Raw genomic sequence first — 18,916 nt, forward strand, 5'->3', positions numbered from 1 at the left:
TACTATCTGAAGTATAAGGCAAGGACAACAGGTAGATGCAGACAGAATGACACTGTGCAGTACTGGTCAGTATGATAGGCAGTGGGATCAGGACACCTGTGATCTTATCCTTATCAAGCCAGCACAGCACAGAAGAATTTTGAGCAGGGATCTGAAGGGTGATAATGAGCTGCTTTGTGGATTTGTATGGGAAGCTCCTCCCAAGTATGAGGAGCATAAAGATGCTTGTCTGAAAATTGAACAAGTGAGTGGTGGAGACTGACATTACTGGCAGATTGGAGGCAGGAGATGACATTTCAGTAGTCAATGAAAGATGATAATTAGAGTCAGGCCTGCTGATGGGGAAACAAAGAGGGAAATTGCCCCAGGACTCAGTGATTCAAAGAGGTCCGGGGTACCAGTCACCGCTGTCAGCAGTGCTCTGGGCAACATTTAGGACTGCCTGGGAGGTGGGGGTATTGCACGGCATGTACCAGGCAGCACTGCAGTGGGAGGGGTGCCACAGACCAGGCAGCAATGAGGACCAGCTGCCCTCAACCCGGCCCCTTCTGCCTGCAGCCCCACCCATTCTGAGAGCATGGAGCCAACTTCCCACCTTACCCACCGACCCTGAGTAGAGTAGACTCACAGGGCCCTGAAACGGAAGCCCAAATATTTTTGTTTGATACAATAGCAAAAAGGGAGCCAATGAAGGGATGCAAAGAGAGGATAAAAGTGATGGGCTAAGCAATAATCTTTGCTTTTAAAATAGAATATGTATTGTACTAGATTTCAGGTGTTGTGTGTCTAGATCTCATTTTCAGATGGTTCTTTGGACACCTAATTCAGAGGTATATTTAGAATTAACTGAAGTAATATAATGAATTTATAGACAGACAATTGTTCAGATTCCATCCCCTACCCGTTTATATGGATCAATTTCTTTAGGGCTAGATCTGGTAAAAAGAAATAACAAACGTGCTGTAAATTCCACCCTAAAATTCTGCGCGCTAACTATCCAAGCAAATAGGCCCTAAATCTCTCATCATAATGTACATTCTAACAGACCTGATTTGGATGGGACAGCTATGAGTTGTTGCAGTGGTCCAAGACTCCCTTCTCTGTAAGTTATGAAAAGAAGAACCTGTATACCAAATTTGGTGGTCCTAGCTCTTAGGCTACGTCTAGACTGACAAGATTTTCCGCAAATGCTTTTAACGGAAAAGTTTTTCATTAAAAGCATTTGCAGAAAAGAGCATCTAGATTGGCATGGATGCTTTTCTGCAAAAGCACTTTTTGTGGAAAAACATCCATGCCAATCTAGACGTGCTTTTGCGCAAAAAAGCCCCAATCGCCATTTTCGCGATCGGGGCTTTTTTGCGCAAAACAAATCTGAGCTGTCTACACTGGCCCTTTTGCACAAAAGCTTTTGCGCAAAAGCACTTTTGTCCAAATGGGAGCAGCATGGTATTTCCGCAAGAAGCACTGATTTTTTACATGAGATCGTAAGTGTTCTTGCAGAAATTCAAGCGGCCAGTGTAGACAGCTGCAAGTTTTTCCGCAACTTCCGCAGCTGCTTTTGCGGAAAAACTTTCCAGTCTAGACACAGCCTTAGTGTTTAGGATTTCTTGAAAAAAAAAACAGAGAGACACACAGACAAACTCAGTCAAATAGTTGCTATTTCATATTCAAGACAAGTTTTTGGCTGATAGGGTTTATGTTGCTTTACACATAGATTTAAAAAGTTCTCATTGCTACTCCAAATGTCCTTATTTTGGAAGTGTTAGAAATAAAGGTGGATGCAATTTTTTGAATGAAATATTTTAATTGAAAAAAACCCAGCCTTTTATTTTAAAAAGCCATCTTCTTCAAAAACTTCCGTTTTCATTTTTCAGTTGATTTTTTTTTCTTTTTTCTTACCCATGCTTTATCTTTAGATTCCCCTTTTCAGTGATAAAATGAAAAAGGAGAAAAATGGGGAGAGATAAAAAAACTTTGAAAACTGAAAACTTTCAATAAAATGTGTTATGAATATTTTGAAAACTTCAAAATGATGCATTAACTTCCTATGTGGCTACTCTTACTATATACTAAAAGTGCCTTTGTATGGTTTGGCTTAATACACTTTCAGCTGTACTAGGCAAAATTGCCCCACGGCACTTTTAAGCTAGGTCTACAGTGGGATCTGGGAGGTTGATTCACAGCTTGAGTACACATATTTGTTCTATCTTTCATTGAGCAACACTCTTAAAATAGTAAAGTAGCCATGGTAGCATGAGCAGCAGCAACATAAGAACATAAGAACAGCCATGCTGAGTCAGACCAAAGGTCCATCTAGCCCAGTATCCTGTCTGCCAACAGTGGCCAATGCCAGATGCCCCAGAGGTAGTCAACAGAAACAGGTAATTATCAAGTGATCCCTCTCCTGTCATCCATTTCCAGCTCCTGACAAACAGAGGCTAGGGACACCATTCCTACCCATCCTGGCTAACAGCTATTGATGGACCTAACCTCCATAAATTTATCTCGTTCTTTTTTGAATGCTTTTAAAGTCTTGGTCTTCACAACATCCCCTGGCAAGGAGTTCCACAGGTTGACTGTGAGCTGCATGAAGAAATATTTTTGTTTGTTTTAAACCTGCTATCTATTAATTTCATTTGGTGACCTCTAGTTCTTATGTTATGGAAACAAGCAAATAACTTTCTTTCTCCATACCTGTCATGATTTTATAGACCTCATGAGTTAGCTACCCCAAATACTAACAGGTCCAATCCCTCTTGCCCCCAGATCCAACTGTAGACATAGCCTTACGGCACAAGAAGAATGTCGACAAGGAGGTTATTGTGGAATAGCTTCCCATATAGACAAACCCTTAGCCAGACACTTCAGAAAGTAGTGGGAGAAAAAAACTCTTACCTTATACAAGCATATGGAATAGCAGATGAAAAGGACACTGAAGAATGCCACAGGAAGGCAATGGTTATAGCGATGCTCCATGGAGATGTTAGATATAATTATGTACCTGGAGAAGAGAATTCTTACTCAATGTTAGAAGTAGGTCTAAACCAAAACCCAAAATACAAACACCCCCTAACTTTGGTGGTATGAGGAGCAGAACTGAAGGGGGCAGAATACAAATCTGTATTCACAGTTTGTAGCTGGTATCAGTTTCTAGTAACCCAACATCCTGCATCTCTGGATCCAAATGTTGTGATTTGAGTTCATTTCTTATTGATGTTCCCTTAGGGTTTTGTGGGGAAAGTGACCCTTTGCACCTCAGAAAGTCACCCCAATAAATGTATGTAAATATGGATTTAATACCTGAATTTTGGCCTGAATCTTTATTCTTATTAACAGTGTTGATTAGCTAAAATGTGCCTTCTCTCAAAGGCATATTGCCTACTTTTCTATTTTCTTCTTTCTTCACCTTAACAGAGATTTATTTTGCAGTCTTGAAGTCTGAAAGCAGTAAAATAAGCACTACATCAACTTGTTTATCACAGTTATCAGTGCACTTGTTTGTATGCGATTTCCTGTGTTACCAGAAAGGAAGCAGACTATTAATAGATGGCAAATACATGTTTTTGAGTTTGTGCAACTGGGCTTAATATTTATATTTTGAGCAAATTAAGTTACTGGGTACTTGGAAAGAAAAGAATGAGAAATCCAGAACTAAAAGTGAAACAAGGTATCTGTCAGTATAATCAGCTCTTCACTGACACCTAAATTTCACTGAAAGACAGAGAAAACACATTTCTCACACCTGTAAATGCAAAGTAAAAGTCCATCAGTTCTGAGAGAAGTTTAAAGGCTTCAAGTATCAGAGGGGTAGCCGTGTTAATCTGAATCTGCAAAAGCGGCGAGGAGTCCTGTGGCACCTTATAGACTAACTGAAGTGTAGGTGCATAAGCTTTCGTGGGCAAAGACCCACTTCGTCAGATGCATGTAGTGGAAATTTCCAGAGGCAGGTATAAATATGCAGGCCAGGATCAGGCTGGAGATGACGAGGTGGATCCAATCAAGGAGGATGAGGCCCACTTTTAGCAGCTGATCTGGAGGTGTGAATTCCAAGAGAGCAGAAGCTGCTTTTGTAGTTAGCAAGCCATTCACAGTCTTTGTTTAATCCAGAGTTGATTGTGTCAAACTTGAAGATGAACTGTAGCTCAGCAGTTTCTCTTTGAAGTCTGGTCCTGAAGTTTTTTTGCTGCAGGATGGCTACCTTTGGATCTGCAATTGTGTGTCCAGGAAGATTGAAGTGTTCCCCTACAGGTTTTTGTATGTTGCCATTCCTAATATCAGATTTGTGTTCATTGATTCTTTTACGTAGGGACTGTCCAGTTTGGCCGATGTATATAGCAGTGGGGCTTTGTTGGCACATGATGGCATATATTACGTTGGTAGATGTGCAGGAGAACGTACCAGTGACAGTATGGCTGATCTGGTTAGGTCCTGTGATGGTGTTGCTGGTGTATATATGTGGGCAGAGTTGGCACCGAGGTTTGTTGCAAGGATTGGTTCCTGAGTTCGAATTATTATGGTGCGGTGTGTAGTTGCTGGTGAGAATATGCTTCAGGTTGGCGGGTTGTCTGTGGGCAAGGACCAGCCTACCTCCCAAGGCCTGTGAAAGCAAGGGATCATTGTCCAGGATGGGTTGTAGATCACTAATGATGCGTTGGAGAGGTTTTAGCTAAGGACTGTAGGTTATGGCCAGTGGTGTTCTGTTGGTTTCTTTCTTGGGCTTGTCCCGTAGCAGGAGGCTTCTGGGTACACATCTGGCTCTGTCAATCTGTCTCCTCACTTCCTCGTGTGGGTATCGCAGTTTACAGAATGCTTGTTGAAGATCTTGTAGGTGTAGGTCTCTGTCTGAGGGTTTGGAGCATATGCGGTTGTACCTCAGTGCTTGGCTTCAATCTTCCTGGACACACAATTGCAGATCTAAAGGTAGCCATCCTGCAGCAAAAAAACTTCAGGACCAGACTTCAAAGAGAAACTGCTGAGCTACAGTTCATCTTCAAGTTTGACACAATCAACTCTGGATTAAACAAAACCATTTGCGGAAAAGAGCGTCTAGATTGGCACGGATGCTTTTCCACAAAAGCACTTTTTGCGGAAAAGCATCCATGCCAATTTCGACGCGGTTTTGTGCAAAAAAGCCCCGATCGCCTTTTTCGCCATCAGGGACTTTTTGCGCAAAACAATACCGTGTTGTCTACACCGGCCCTTTTGCGCGGGCCCTCTTGAACGGGAGCAGCATAGCATTTCCTCAAGAAGCATTGATTTCAGACAGTAGGAAGTCAGTGTTCTTGTGGAAATTCAAGTGGCCAGTGTAGACAGCTGGCAAGTTTTTCCACAAAAGCAGGTGCTTTTGCGGAAAAACTTTCCATCTAGACGCAGCCCCTCAGAAGCTCCACCACACACCTTAGAAATTCTGCCAGCAAAGTTTCTTGCCACACTCTCCTTTCACTTCTACCAAACAAGCCGTCATACACCATCTTGTTTTCTCTTCTTTCCAACCTGGACACAGTGGACTTCCCCTTCTGCACTTCCAACATCTACAGACACTTTTACAATACTGGCATTATACCAAGGACCATCATCTGCAGTCAATGGACCATCTAGGAATTTGGGACGATGTAGGAGTTAAAATGTTCAAGCAAACAGCATGTAATAACTTTCCTAAAATAACCAAAGGTGGCAATACTCAATGAGGCCAACACAACAAATCTGGAGCTTCCAGGCTAAGAGATTTGAGAAACAAAGCCCTAAAAAGAGATTACAGAACGTCCCAAGAAATGCTAAATATTTTGAACCATATTTTTTTATTTTAGGTATAAACTCCTCACCTATATGTGTGTGAATATGTACACCTGCCTATTGGGGGTGGGAGGATTAATACCTGTCTGTATGTGTGCACCTAATCTTGAAAATGAGACTCCTTTTTTTTGAACCACATATCTGAAGTTTCTTGTGCAATCTGCATTAATTTCAAAAAGAATTTGTTTGATCTCATACCAGAGTGGGAGTTTTCAGATGGGATAGATTTAGTTTTAGCAAAGTTAGAGGGACACTTCTAGGTGAAAACTAGGCTGAAGGTAGAAGCTTCATCTTCAGCTGAAACCAGCACACTCCAAGTTACCTGAAAAAGAGAAAGTGGACTACAGTAAGACTAAAAATGCTGACTGTGCTCACATGACTGAGGTGAAACTTAACTGCGGGGTGCAGGAGAAAGTGACTGATGGTGATCCAAATCTACATGTCTCTTGAACAAAAAAGCAAAATATATTTCCATCCACTTAAGTTGTTACAACTCCTTTGACCCTGTGCTTTCTAGATGGAAAGGGTTACTTGAAGACAGACTAAGGAAATGTACACAGGCAGACTGTGGTCTGCAGAAGCAGAGCCAAACTCTATTACTAGAGGCTCTGTGGCCTGTACTAGGCATTACTAGAAGGCCAGGTCTCCTGCCACAGGACACGAGTAACTCCCATTGACATTTGCAGGAACTACCTGCATCCTATATGGGGAGAATCAGGCCACAAGTTTTTAGCTATGACTAATTTATCATTTATGCAACCGGTGTTTTTTATCTCTGAAAAATAGAAGTTTCCTGCAACATTGCTGTAGCTGCTTGCCCATCTACACTGCATACACTCACACCCAAGTAATAGGACAATTAGGAGAGTGACTGTTAATTAGACTATAAACACCTGGGAGCAGGGACCTTGTCTACTCCATGTTTATATAATACTGAACACACTGGCAGCACAAGGCAAATAATGAATAAGAATAATAGATCTCCCCATCTGTCTGCAAATAACACAGAGATCTTGGTTTCAGCCCAGCTTCTCCAACTGGCCTATTAGCTCCATGATACATATTCATTATTTGAGAATTTGAATAAACACAAGTTATTTCTTTAACTGTTTATTACAGGGATATACATTTATTACTGCATACAAGAGAGGAGTCCGTCACTTCTTGCCAGTGTGAGCATTTTAGAATGGCTGGAATTTATGACTCCACTTTTTAGGAAAAATTCAGGGTCCAGCTGAACAATTCAGTCTTGATCTGATTTCTTTTTGGAGGAGCCCTCTTCCTGCTGCTTGCACCATTAACAACCAATGGGAATTTGTACCTGGCTTAAAGAGAACAGGAGTGGGTTGTATGTCACCAGTAGGAACCGGGATTGTGAACAACCATGCTAGAGAAGTCAACAGAGGTTGTGTGAAGGCAGACGATCACAAGTCACTACTGCTTTAAATGCCTCACATGTATGGACAGTGGGAGGAAAGAGGGGCAGGAAAGGAGCAACACTTGTACTGCTCTATAATTAGTTAGTGGGGGAGAGGGGGAACAGGGATACAAATTCCCTTATGTGCAGACAGATGGTTGGGGGTGGGGGGATTGGGGAAGAGATACACATATGTCCTTCCCTCAGAAGATCAACAGCCTGTATCTCAGGGTATGTCTACACTACACCGCTATTTTGAATTAACTTATTTCAAATTAGTTAATTCAAAATAAGCTAATTCAAAATAACGCATCTAGACACAAAAACTGAATCGAAATAGCATTTTTCTAATTCGAAATAGCGCGTCTACATTGAGTGGACCCTGAATCGAAGGTAAGGCTCGCCAGAACCAGTGCCAAAAGGGCACCAGGGTTGGACTTAGTGTGTGGGACTGCTGCCTCAGGCTAGCCGAGGGCTGTGCTTATAGGGACCCGACCCCTGATCCCGGACAGACAGTTCTCAGGTTTCTCTGCTTGCTGGTCCACCTCGCTGAGGGACAGCAAAACATTTGTGTCTCGGAGTGCTCTGCTTGCCCTCACTCGGGACACCATAGCACTCTGCAAATTGGAACCAGACCTGTTCCCGGGGACTCTGCTGCATCTCATGGAGGAGAGAGGGTGGGAGAGGGGAGGAGGAAACCTGGGAGGAGGGAGCTGGAAGGGGGAAGCAAGGGGAAGAAGGGAGAGGGGTAGCTCAGGGCTCAGGGGTGGGGGTCTCGTCAGGCCACATGTCTCCTAGCATGGCAGGTGCAGGGGCCTCAGTATCCCCGGGGGATGGGGAGGAGGGTGCAGAGGTTGAGGTTGGGGGTGCAGAGGTTGAGGTGGGGGGGCAGGAGTGGGAGGAGGAACAGTAGCTGTGGGGGCAGCAGGTGTAGAACCGGCACGGGGCAGCATGCTCTGCAGCAGGGCCTGCAGGTTTGAGCACATGGCACGGTCCTTAGCAAGCTGCTGTCGGCGGAGCTGCAGGTCCTCCTGCATCCAAGCCTGGATGGTGCAGTGCAGGGCTCACGGGGCCCCCAGGTGCTGGTCCTGGTACCCCTGACACATGCTGGTGGTCCTGCTTAGGCCGCAGGTGTGGGAGCTTGTGGGATGGTGCACCCTGCACGAGCAGCTGGTGCAGCTGTAGAGAAAGAAAAGAAGTGGTCAGTTCTCCCTGGGGACACAGTGGATGATGCCCAGCCCTCCCCCGCGACGTGAAAGCGACCGTGCCCTGCACTGTCAGAGCCGATGTGCTTGAACAGAGGCCATGGTCAGGATGTCTGGCTCTCCCCGTGACTGGGAGCTGCCCCAAGACCGCACCCATGCCCCTGTGCTGTGTATAGTGTGGCCAGGGCGGGAGGTGGGGAGATGTTCCCTGCCTCTGTGCAGAGGGGGCGTGTGAAGGGAGAGCATACTGCTAGGTCCCACCCTGGGGTCAGGAGCATGTCAGGTCTCTTCACACACGCGTGTGCCTATTGGGCCACGGCCCCTGGGTATCACGCAGCTGGAGCCTCCTGCCCAAGGCTGGTATGGCACGTGCTTGCAGATGCACAGGTGGCTGCATGATCCGTGGGAGGCGTGGCCCACATGCTAGGTCCCTGGTCTCCCTCCCCGCCTTCCCCCCGGGAAGGGGACAGTGCTGGCACTTACCTGGTATGGCCTCCCCGGATGACCCTGCAGACTCTGGTGCCGGGACAGCTGGTGGTAGCCCCTCTGTTGCACCCAGGTCAGGGTCCTCAGATCCCGGCTCGCTGCCCCCCTGGGCTGGCATGGACCACCCTGCCCCCCAGGATTCGGTCGAGGGTGGGGAAGTAGGGCTAGTGTCAGCCCCTGCTGCGGTGCCACTCCTGGTGGCCCTGGCATGTGCCTGCCACAGCTCCTTCAGCTTCAGGTGCACCTGCTCCTGGGTACTCCTGTGGCCTTTTCTGGCCATGGTGGCTACTATGTGGCTGTAGATGGCCGCGTTCCTCCGCCTAGTGCGGAGATCATGGATATTGGGGGCCTCCCCCTAAACCTCAATGAGGTCCATGATGTCTGCACTACTCCATGAAGGGGCGCGCCGTCTACAGCCCCTGGCTGGCCCCTGGGTCTGGGGTACTGGGTGGGGGACAGCTAGCTGCCACTGGCTGATGGTCTGCAGCTGCTGGCAGGCCTGGCACTCGCACGTGCCTAGTGGTCAGATTCTACCCCTTTAAGAGCCCCAGGGCTGGGGAAGAGGAGAAGAGTTTTCCTGGTTTGGCCCAGAGTGGCCACCAGGGGAAACTAGGAAGGGCTGGAGGCCCCCTCATTTGAAACAAGTGTCTACATAGCACTTATTTCGAATTAGCTATTTCGAATTTGGTGTTATTCCTCGTAGAATGAGGTTTACCAAATTTGAAATAAGGGCTCCACTATTTCAAATTTATTTCAAAATGGCCGTTTGTATGTGTAGACCCTATTAAAGTTAATTGGAAATAACGGCTGTTATTTTGAATTAAATTTGTAGTGTAGACATACCCTCAGTCACTCCATTCTTACACTTAAGATAGGAAGGAAGGAAGGAAGGAAGGAAGGGGCTTTAAAATACCTTTGTGTTCCTGATATTCCACACTTGGGCAAGTACCCACCCACCCCTTAGTCTTAATTCATATTCTGCTTCACAAGGCCCCAGGAATCAGAGACTAGCCATTGTAGAGTTTAGTCTGTCCAGGCCCCAACACACACCCTTCTGCAGTGGGGAGTAGGCTGATACAAAGTCCTTGTATCAGCTTTACACTGAACAGGGAAGCTCTCTTTAAAAAGGAAAGAATTTTCAAGGCGGTATTTCTGCCTTCATTAAGGCTTCCTCAGGCTGCCACAGCAGCACAAAGGGGCCTTAGCATACCTGAGACTCTGTTCCCCAGCACCTAGAGGGGAGAGAAGCCCTCCTTCCCCCCCAAAGAAGAAAGTGAGCATTTCTGGGGAGATCAGGAGGCTGACCATCCCTGAATGCTAAGTTAATCTTCTTCCTCTCCCTCCTGCATCTGCCCTACACCCAGCAGCCCCGGAGCCCAGAGGAAATGTCAGAGACAAGGTAATAGAAATTAAAATCAATTCACAAAACATTTGAATAGTAAAAATAGCAATTGAACTGCGACACAGACAGAAAGAATGCATCTGAGAGCTATCTAATTGTGGTAAAGACTTTTTAATGAGAAATGGTACGTCTCTATGCTGCTTCATAATTCACTGTTCCATTCTGGATGCCTCTATAGTTTAAATACAATAAAATTTTAGAGGAATCTGAACACTCTGAATTAACAGGTGAGTCAATTTAAAGCCATAAAAAGAGATGTAACTCTGGAGATTTTAAATAATTTAATCAGATGTAACCATTTTTCCTAAAGGTCTGTGATGTTTGCTATCAGCCTAAAAAGCACTACAGCACAGCCGAACGCATGGCTTCAGGCAGAAGGAGTGACTGACTCGTGCCTGTTGCTGGGCAGTGAAAGCATTCTGCACCAGTCTTCACAGTCCCGGGGAACCTTGTGGAAAGGTTTTGCACTTTCATCAAAAGTAATTAAGGAAACATGCTGAAGAAAAGGCAGAAAACATGCTGCAACCCTTGAGCTGGAGTGACACCCTTAGACGTAGCATATGCCATCCCCAATAGTATGCAGAGAATCTCTTTCAGAAGAGAGGAATCAAATTCACGTAGTGTAAATACTGGTATTTTGGTGATGGGCCAACCTCGTGGGCCTTGGAAATTCCATCCAATTTGAATAAACCCCTGAAAATGATGACGTTTCTCTGAACTGGATGATCTCTCAGTGAGAGCCAGCTTTTTCTCAACCGGAAAAGCCTAGAGTAGGCCATCTAATTTGGGGGGGGCGGAAAGATGGGAACCATGGCTTTCATTCTTTTAATGCACCTTTCCATGTTAATAGAGTAATTAGTTTTCATTTTCATGCTCCAGGTTCAAAGCTTTCACTGATTTTAACTAGCGATTATAGATTATTCACAGTCCCTTACAGTCTACCCAGGGCTAGGCTTTAGGGTCCAGAAGATCCATATCCATACATCCCTGGGCTTTTGGAAACACTACAGATCAGTTCATGGCTGAAGGGGGCAGATCCACTTCTGCTGCCATTGACAGAGTCTGCAAGATCCCTATCAGCTGAAAAGCCAGCTGCCTGAGGTGAAGACAAATGAATGAGATTGTTCCAAGACTACTCTTCCAATTGTCCTGAAATATGTTTTGTGGATTAATAGCACAGAGCTGCCATAGTCCTTAGACCAGCCTCACAGTTTGAGCCTCACTAAATATAGTTAAAAACAAAAAGTGGTCCTGTGGCATAAGAACATAAGAATGGCTGTACTGGCTCAGACCAAAGGTCCATCTAGCCCAGTAGCATGTCTGCCAACAGTGGCCAGTGCCAGGTGCCCTACAGAGGGTGGACCAAAGACAATGATCGAGCGATTTGTTTCGTGCCATCCATTTCCAGCCTCTGACAAACAGAGGCCAGGGACACCATTTCTATCCCCTGGCTAATAGCCTTTTATGGACCTAATCTATCCACGAAATTCTCTAGCTTCTCTTTAAACTCTGTTATAGTCCTAGCCTTCACAGCCTCCTGACAAGGAGTTCCACAGGTTGACTATGTGCTGTGTGAAGAAGAACTTTCTTTTATTAGTTTTAAACCTGCTACTCATTAATTTCATTTGGTGTTCTCTAGTTCTTCTATTATGGGAACTAATACATAACTTTTCTTTATTCACCCTCTCCACACCACTCATGATTTTATATACCTCTATCATATCCCCCCTCAGTCTCCTCTTTTCTAAACTGAAAAGTCCTAATCGCTTTAGCCTCTCTTCATATGGGACCTGTTCCAAATCCCTAATCATTTTAGTTGCCCTTTCCAAAGCCAAAATATCTCTTTTGAGGTGAGGAGACCACATCTGTATACAGTATTCAAGATGTGAGCGTACCATAGTTTTATATAGGGGCAGTAAGATATTCTGTGTCTTATTTTCTATCCCTTTCTTAACATCCTATTTGCCTTTTTGACTGCCGCTGCACACTGTGTGGAAGTTTTCAGAGAACTATCCATGATAACTCCAAGATCTCTTTCCTGATTTGTCGTAGCCAAATTAGCCCCCATCATACTGTACATATAGTTGGGGTTATTTTTTCCAATGTGCTTTACTTTACACTTATCCACATTCAATTTCATTTGCCATTTTGTTGCCCAATCACTCAGTTTGGTGAGATCTTTTTGAAGTTCTTCACAGGCTGCTTCTGTCTTGACTATCTTAAACAGTTTAGTATCATCCACAAACTTTACCACCTCACTGCTTACCCCTTTCTCCAGATCATTTATGAATAAGTTGAAAAGGACACCACTAGTTACCTCTCTCCATTCCGAAAATTTACCATTTATTCCTACCCTTTGTTTCCTGTCTTTTAACCAGTTCTCAGTCCATTAAAGGACCTTCCCTCTTATCCCATGACAATGTAATTTACACAAGAGCCTTTGGTGAGGGACCTTGTCAAAGGCTTTCTGAAAATCTAAGTATACTTATATCTACTGGATCCCCCTTGTCCGCATGTTTGTTAACCCCTTCAAAGAACTCTAATAGATTAGTAAGACATGATTTCCCTTTACAGAAACCATGTTGACTTTTGTCCAACAAATTATGTTCTTCTACATGTCTCACAATTTTATTCTTTACTATTGTTTCGACTAATTTGCCCGATACCAACGTTAGACTTACTGGTCTGTAATTGCCAGGATCTCCTCTAGAACCCTTTTTAAATATTGGTGTCACATTAGCTATCTTCCAGTCACTAGGTACGGAAGCCGATTTAAAGGATAGGTTACAAACCACAGATAATAGTTCTGCAATTTCCCATTTGAGTTCTTTTAGAACCTTTGAATGAATGCCATCCGGTCCCGGGGATTTGTTAACATTAATTTTTCTATTTGTTCCAAAACCTCCTCTAATGACACTTCCATCCAGGACAGTTCCTCAGATTCATCACCCACAAAGGACGGTGCAGATTTGGGAATCTCCCCAATGTCCTCAGCCGTGAAGACCGAAGCAAAGAAATAATTTAGTTTCTCCGCAATGGCACTTTAGCAACTAACCAAAATACATAGAATCACGAGTTTTCAAGGGTAAAACTCACTTCATGAAATGAATTAGGGCACAAATAACAGAAACCAATATATATATATATATATATATATATATATATATATATATATATATATATATATATAAAAATCAGAAGTACCTGTCAATTGTAGGACCCATGTTAATGAGGCTAATTAAATAGACTGGATATGTCCCAGACATAGCTTTTGATGTGGAAACAGATTGACAGAGCCAAACAAGTACCCAGAAGTCAATTACTTTAACATAGTCCCAACAAGGAAAATAATAGAACATCACTGGTCATCACTTACAGCCCTCACCTTAAACCCTTCGGCTACGTCTACACTGGCACCCTTTTCCGGAAATGCTTAATACTGTTTTCCGTTATAAGTATTTCCGGAAAAAGCGCGTCTACATTGGCCGGATGCTTTTCCGGAAAAGCACTTTTTCCGGAAAAGCGTCCATGGCCAATGTAGACGCGCTTTTCCGCAAAAAAGCCCCGATCATCATTTTCGCGATCGGGGCTTTTTTGCGGAAAAGACTAATATGCTGTCTACACTGGCCCTTTTCTGGAACAGTTTTTCCGTAAAAGGACTTTTGCCCGAACGGGAGCAGCATAGTTTTTCCGGAAAAACACTGACAATTTTACAGTAGATCGTCATTGCTTTTCTGGAAAAGCAAGCGGCCAGTGTAGACAGCTGGCAAGTTATTCCAGAAAAGCGGCTGCTTTTACGGAATAAGTGGCCCAGTGTAGACACAGCCCTCCAGCATATCATTGACAATCTACAACCTATGCTGGAAAATGATTCCTCAGTCTCACAGGTCTTGGGAGATAGGCCAGCCCTTGCCTACAGACAACCCCCTAACCTGAAACAAATTCTTTCAAGCAGCCACCCTTACACCTCAGACATGTTACAGACTAATCTCTTGAAGATTTTTAAAATATAGTTAAGGCTTTATTTTTTTCTCAATCTTCTACTCCTGCGGTGGGCAACCTGGAGCCTGTGGGACCACTGGAGTGCAGCCCACACACTCCCACCCTGCCCCCTTTCCCCATGGCTCTTGTATGCTGTGGGCCCCACCTTTACCTATTCATCTCCCTCCGTCCTAGCACTTTTGGAGCACCATGAATCAGCTGATTCACAGTGTTCAAGCTCAGAGAGGTAGGGGGAGGAGTGGGGACAGGGTACAAATCAGCCATTAATGGTGCTCCAGAAGTGCTGGGAGGGTGGGAGGAAGAGTAGGGATGGGACATGCTTGGGAGAGGAGACATGAAAGAGGGATTTGATATTGTAAAGTGTGAATGTTTCTTTTTTCCGTATTTGAAACTGATGACAGTTCTATTACAGTATGAGTGACTGAAGCATTTCTACTTATTTTGAAATATTCAGCATGTCATGTATTAATATAGTTAATCTTATTCTTAGGTTCATGGTTAGTGCACATGCCCGATTTCAATCTTGTGGCCCACTGAGGTGAAGGAGGACTACTCAAGCAGCAGCCCACTCACTAGCCTAGGTTGCCCTTCACTATTCTACTCCATGTGCTTAGGCTGGAGATGGGGCTGTGAAGCCCTCTCTCCCGCCCCCCCACCGCCCTTCCTAGGCTTCCGCACCCAAGCTCCAGCCCGAGCCACAGTTTCAAAGCACTGTCTATACAACATTTTTAGACTGCTAATACAAGCCTCACTAGCCTGAATATGTCAACCCAGACTGGGGGGCCTGCTGGCCCTGGCTCCAAAATGCTGTGCAGACACGCAGTTCAGAGAAACAACATCCCTGATGAGGGCTGATTCAAACTGGACAGGCTCTCAAATGTCCATGAATAAAGCTCAACCAAATTCACAGTCCATTTTGGCCCAGCTAAAGAGTTTGTGGGACCCAAGGCATTGGCTGCACCTCGTGGCTGGGTGCCTCCCAGTCAGGGCAGTGAGCAAGTGGCCAGGCGAGCAGACACCGGGCTGCGTGGGGCCCTGAAGGCATGGAGCCCAAGGCAACTGCCAGGCCTATTGGTCAATTTCACAATTACAGGAGTTTAAAATTCATGAATTCCATGATCTCAGCTTTTTAAATCTGAAATGTCATGGAGCTGTAATTGTAGGGATTCTGACCCAAAAAGGGGTTGTGAAGAGGGCAGTTGCCAGGTTAGCATGGGGGGAGGGTTGCGGTACTTGACTTATTTCTGCACTGCTGCTTGCAGAAGTGCTGCCTTCAAAATTGAGCAGCTGAAGAGCAGTGGCTGCTGGCCAAAGCCCAGCTCTGAAGGCAGAGTTGCTATCGGGAGCAGCATGGAAATAAAGATGGCACGGTATGGCATTGCCACCCTTACTTCTATGCTGCTATTGGGGAGGGGCTGTCTTCAGAGTTGGGTACCCAGCTGATAGCCACTGCTCTCTGGCTGCCAGCTCTGAAGTCAGACCAGTAGTAAGCTTGACAATACCATGACCCTTAAAATAACCTTGCAAACCTCCTGCAATTCACTTTTGGGTCAGGAAATGCTGGTCCCTCCAGGAAATCTGTATAGTATACAGTAAATAGCACACAAAATACCAGATCGTGTGGCAGGATCCCAGATTTCATGGTCTGTAACGCATTTTTCATGGCTGTGAATTTGGTAGAGCCCTATCCATGAGGATGGCCCACCATTAAAACATCGTCTTTACACTGAATTAATTTGATTCCTCTCCTTTGAGATACATTGCATACGATTGGGGATAACATATAGAATTTGTAAAGGTGTCACTTCAGCTCCACAGTTACAGCATGTTTTCTACCTTTTCTTCAGCATGTTTCCTTAATTACTTTTGATGAAAAATTATTCCAGCTGCAGTTGTTTTGTTTCTTAAAAAAATGGTTTATAAAGCAAGGTGGGTTTAAAGCAGTATTTAAAGAGAGAAAATGACTGTTACATAAGTAAAATAGCTAAAAAGGGAAAATGTTTTAGTTATTAATATGGAATTTTTAGAGCATGAAATAAATGAATCCCATCATGCATGAACCACTATGAACATACCTTTTTTATTCATTGCTGCATAAATGTTCTGTGACTGATTACGGTTTGTCGAGAATTTAAAACAAAAACAAGCCAAATGGTTACAAAAACAGAAAAGGAATATTTGAACCCTATTCATAAGTCCAAGGCTGATGCAATAATATTTTCAAAGGTATATAATGAAACCCAGAGTATGGAAAACAAAAACAAAAAAGCCTCATCCCTATCTAAGGCTGTGTCTAGACTACATGGCTCCATCGACGGAGCCATGTAGATAAGGGTTGTAGGCAAAGGGAAATGAAGCGGCAATTTAAATAATCGCCGCTTCATTTAAATTTACATGGCTGCCGCGCTGAGCATTCCTCGTGGGATGAGGTTTACCGGGGCTGCCGACAAAGGGCTTTGATGTCGGCAGGGGAGCGTCCAGACTAGCGCGCTGAGCGGACAAACAGCTGATCAGCTGTTTGTCGGCTCAGCGCGGCAGCCATGTAAATTTAAATGAAGCCGCGATTATTTTAATCACGGCTTCATTTCCCTTTTTCGAATACACAAATCTACATGCCTCCGTCGACGGAGGCATGTAGTTTAGACGTACCCTTATTGTCATAGACAGAAACACGTAGGAGAAAAGTCACTCAGGTTATTAGGCCAGGTTGATAGGCCAGGTCCTGGAGAGCTATGCAGGTTGAGCTCAGAAGAGGAATCCTTTGCCATGGACTGTGAGGCAGCTGTAGCAAAGTTCCTTCAAAGACTATTCCCATCCAATGATCAGATTTTAACACACACTCACCATCAGGAATGAATGGAAGGATCTATTGCTACTTTTTCCACACACACTCTTCCTCCAGTTAGCTGCCACATAGGAAAGTCCACACCAAGAAGTTATTTTGATTATGTTCTGTGGCTCTATCACATCCAATCCTCCCTTTGTGCCTTAAGATCACATCAGCTGTCCTTCACAGGAGCTTCTGTGGCTGGTAAGGAGAGAGCTACATTTGCTCATGAAAGCAGATTAACATGGACACAATCATCAGAAGTTGCTCTTTTGGAGAGAATTACTTATTTAGATGATCAGCTCAGGCAAAATACTCCATGGCACCCAGAAACCTGACCACAGAAGAAAATCGACGAAACAGAAGAAAACTTGACATAGCATTTCCCCAAGCCAGGAAAATACAACTAATAGGGCCCCAAAAGAAAAGGAAAGCTCATCTAGCAGTAAACAGAACTGATGAGCAAAGATGACGCTGGAAAGATAGCAGAAGCAAGAATGCGGTTTTATTTTGTTTTAACTGCTGACATGATTACTAAAGAAACTCCTCTTCCTAAAGTGAAGAAGAGAAACATACCTTAGCTTGGTCAAGAAAGTGTATATCTTTATAGCTGTTTTAATGTAAAAAATCCTAGTGGAAACAAGGAACAGGCAACAAACTCGCTGTATTATATTTAACTAGCTTGGAGGGATGCCATTGTCACAAAGAGGGTTTCTGTTCCAGCAAACATGCCAGATTTGTAGCTGAGGTTTGCAAGGTTTGTCAACAGAAGTAAAACAGACATCCTCGAATGAATCATATTTTAGTCTTAGTAACTGAAATAATGAGGCAGCCCTAACTAGTATGACCACATAGTTCTAGAAACAGGCAGGTTTTGCAGCATGTTCTCAAGACTAACAGAGTTGGGCCCTGTCAGACCAAGGGGAAAAACTGAACGGATGTTATAGAATTAAAGGCCCTTTACTAACAAATGCCCTGCCAATAGCCCTTTCATGATTAAAACTAGGGGACTACTAACTCAGCTAATCTTAATTTCTGGGGAACTCCTTGAGGGAATGCAGACTTTCAGGTAGCTAAAGATCCAACCAATAAAGCTTTCTAATTAATGCCAACACCTTGAATTGCACCTAAAAACTAATTAGCAACCGGTGCAGTTACAAGTTTGGAATCTGTGAATGCACATTAAAAAAACCAGTCAATTGAATGTGTATAACTCATTTTCAACATAGTTTTTTTAAAGCTTACAACTGATAGTATCTAATGAAAGCACAACAGCCTGTAATTTCCTGGGTGAGTCCTTAGGTGATTTAAAGGAAGCAACAACTAACATAATGACAAAATTTAAACAATGTACCTAAGAACTGTTGTTACACTGTCTCCAAACTACCCACACATTCCCTAACATCACATCAGTGTGACTCCAGCTAAGTATTGGAAGTGGTACTGTAAAAAATACAATAGGTGTCATTCTCTTCTCACTTACACCACTTTTAAACCATCGTTATGCCACTGACTTCTCTGTAAGAGAGAATCTATCCCAAGAATGGAAATGGCTTCACAATTATAATATTACAAACAGGACTAATTAAAGGGTTCCAGCCCACTCTTCTGTGTCCAAACTTAATTTTCAAAGAAGTATATTATTATTCCTTTTTGTTCCAGTTGAGAACACAACACCTTGTTCTTGTGTAATCAAAGAAGAATTTCTGTGTCTTCGAGTAAAAAGTGTTCCAATTCATCTAGGCCAGGCAGTGACTCATTGGTATACCTTGGAAAAGGCCACG

The 18,916-nt window shown here is 44.0% G+C and overlaps 1 long non-coding RNA gene across 1 annotated transcript in view; it reads right to left on the reverse strand.

Moving 5' to 3' along the window:
• Positions 1–2,893: 2,893 nt before the first annotated feature.
• The window catches only part of LOC142826829 (uncharacterized), a 96,160-nt gene continuing 80,137 nt past the window's right edge, over positions 2,894–18,916 (reverse strand). Inside the window, exons 2-3 of the long non-coding RNA XR_012901087.1 lie at positions 5,992–6,115; positions 2,894–3,001 (exon numbers count right to left, since the gene is read on the reverse strand). This is a non-coding gene — a long non-coding RNA (uncharacterized LOC142826829). The remainder of the gene's footprint in view (positions 3,002–5,991; positions 6,116–18,916) is intronic.

This window comes from Pelodiscus sinensis, chromosome 2 (assembly GCF_049634645.1).
Source record: "Pelodiscus sinensis isolate JC-2024 chromosome 2, ASM4963464v1, whole genome shotgun sequence".
Lineage (NCBI taxonomy): Eukaryota > Metazoa > Chordata > Testudines > Trionychidae > Pelodiscus > Pelodiscus sinensis.